The 2,841-nt window shown below is 41.7% G+C and overlaps 1 long non-coding RNA gene across 1 annotated transcript; it reads right to left on the reverse strand.

The window, feature by feature from the left end:
* Positions 1-704: 704 nt before the first annotated feature.
* On the reverse strand, positions 705-1,777 carry LOC112449887. The gene is made up of 3 exons (XR_003038439.2): positions 1,539-1,777; positions 1,405-1,467; positions 705-1,338 (listed from the first exon to the last, which is right to left on the reverse strand). It is a non-coding gene; the product is annotated as an uncharacterized LOC112449887 (long non-coding RNA).
* Positions 1,778-2,841: the final 1,064 nt, after the last annotated feature.

A 2,841-nucleotide genomic window follows, 5' to 3' on the forward strand; every position in this document is an offset into this window, starting at 1 on the left:
CTTGTTTGAAACTTTAAGCAGGAAGAGATCTGAGAGTTCAGCTTTCTAAGGCCCTTTAAACACAATGCTATTCTTAAGTGAAACCGGAGCATTTCTGTTGCATCTTGGCCGTACATTTACATGACAACAGCGATCGGATTCTTTGACATTGAAACTTTTTGAAACCAGGTCTCAGAGTGGAAGTTTTTGGATGCATCTGGCATCGATGTGAAATCACACATACACACAATGAACAGCTGCAATCAACATTTTTTCTGCATTTGTATGAGCACATGAACAACAGTAACAATGGCAGATAGCAGAGCAGCCACCCAATCTCAGTATCAGTCGAAACAAATGTACGTGTACCTACTATGTTGGAAGCAAATTTGCAGTTATTTGATTTTTTTTTTCTTTTTGATATACTTTTGTGTTTGAAAGACTAAAGTGTCTGTGTGCATGCATGAGTCATTAAAATATAAAAATCACTGTGCCAGCTAGTGACCTGGCATGGAAACTACAATAAATTCAAGGAGGACAGCATTATTGTGTAAACATGTAACTTTCCCCAGTCAACATTGGAATATCTTTAATATTTCTAGGAGATTGTTCACATGCAAACGGGGCCTAACACGTACAATAGAGCAATAAACCTGATACTTAGTCATTTCCACTCTAATTAATACCTATGTGGCAGCACGTGTGTCGCAGAAAATGTTTAAAATTTATTGCAACAGCCCCACTTTAAAATTACCTTTAAGGCACGCAGACTCATTACAGACAAGGCCAGAGACAATTTCCTGCAGTTTAAGAATATTTTATTGTTAAATCTGTTTCTGATTAAAAGTATAAATTATGTTAAAAACCACAATCATTCACACACGCTAGACAGTTCGACAGCTCAACTCTGGGATTGCAGGGAGAACAGAGTAATGGCCTAAACAAAACACAGCAAACTAAACAAACAACACAGCATCAAATAAGAAAAATAGTGCATCACAAACCAGAAGAAGGACCACCACCTGAAGAATCCACCACCAACACCAAGAGCTGGCTACGGCCCTGTCACAAACAAAATAAATTAGAACACGTTCAATTTGCACACACATATACCCAGGTTAAAAACAATTAGGTCCAGACTGCAACAGGTGGCCCAGCAGCAGTAAGTTTAGTGCATTCAATGTTCCGTCCTGAAGCCGAGATGAACCAACAGGGCCACAGAAGAAAACAGGACGCACGCAGAGCAGATGGGACGCACGCAGAGCAGCACCAGTGCAAGCGTCAGCTGAAGCTGGGCGTCACAAACAAATCCGATGTGGGACGACGGGCAAGAAGCCCACAAAGGGCAAACAGCAGCATCTGAACAAGAATAAATAATGTTAAAAAGTTCAATTTAAAAACAAGAAAAATGGACATTAAACTTACCACTTGAGCCCAAGAAATGTAGCTCCTATAACTGGGGAGACCAGGCAAACTGCTACAGGCAACCTTAATAAAACAATGGAGGTTAAGCTAAAGCTAAGCTAACTAACGCACAGAAAATGGGAGAAAATTCCTACCAGGAGAGAGAGTGTCCGTGCAGCATTCACGAGCGCATTTGTGCGCAGCCAATGTACAGCACCGACCAACGCAGAATTTAGACCAGAAGGCAAACAATGTGATGTCAGATGGGTCAGTGAGGCGCCTTTATATGATGTCAGCAGGCTCCAGAGCCAATGGGAGACAGGCACTTATGTGGTGCATTCATGGTCCCCAGGCCATACTGCTACACCTATATGCATGTGACCTAAGCATCTCTCTTGTGAGCCAGGCACACAAAGACCCTAATGACTCTCCATTGGTAGGGGAGTGAGTTTAATCTACATGTGACTCTACTTTACATAATAGAGTATGCCATGAAGTTAAAAGCTTGGAACTCCACACTCACCAGTTTTTTTTTCAATTTAGATGTCCCTGAATGGTAAGTGAAATGTCTTGAAATGTCTTTTTTTCTTTTTTGGGGGGGGATTTGGTAAACAGGTGAGACAGCTGAGGCCTAAAAGACAAGCGCCACCAGCAGATGAGGCTCAGCAGACCAGTCTGACACAACTCTACCTGAAAAAAAGACAGCAGGAGAAGAGAAGAATGGAAATAAAGAGATGAAAAGCTTCTGAAACTGCCTGGATACAGATACAAAATACTGTCATGCCAAGATTAAGAAACAACAATACTCAGTGAAGTGAAATGAATTACATACACTGGTAGTCCAGCACTGGTAAGACTAAGCACTTTATTTACTTTGAGTGCCTCAGAAATATTTTTTGCAATAAAAACAAATGCATTATTTGAAAGATAGCATCAATAACAATTAGTTTTTTAAAAGTGCTTTTGCGATGAGCAGTTCTTGATATATACAGTCACAAATATCAGTGAAAAGGCCATCTCAGACTGTTCTTTAGAGCATGAGCATTAACCTGAAGTGACAACAAAGATGAAAGCCTACATGTAAACAGACAACACAGATAGTAGCAGTCAGAAGAAGGTCAGTGATCATCAGATGGCAGAGAATTAGTTTTGGGCACCACCCCCTGCATGTTTGAGCCCCTGGCACAGCCGATGGCTCAACATGCTGGTGAAGTGGCCGGAGGCAAAGCTGAACAGGATGAAGAAGCAGCACCAGGAATTAGAGAAGACGCAAAGGATGTTTCCAGAATTTAATGGTAATGGTAATGGCTTGCACTTATATAGCGCTTTATCTAGTCCAAGGACCCCAAAGCGCTTTACACTACAATCATTCACCCATTCATCCACACATTCACACACTGATGGCGGTAAGCTACATTGTAGCCACAGCTGCCCTGGGGCGGGCTGACAGAAGTGAGG

Source organism: Kryptolebias marmoratus, linkage group LG17 (genome assembly GCF_001649575.2).
Source record: "Kryptolebias marmoratus isolate JLee-2015 linkage group LG17, ASM164957v2, whole genome shotgun sequence".
In the NCBI taxonomy this organism is placed as follows: Eukaryota; Metazoa; Chordata; class Actinopteri; order Cyprinodontiformes; family Rivulidae; genus Kryptolebias; species Kryptolebias marmoratus.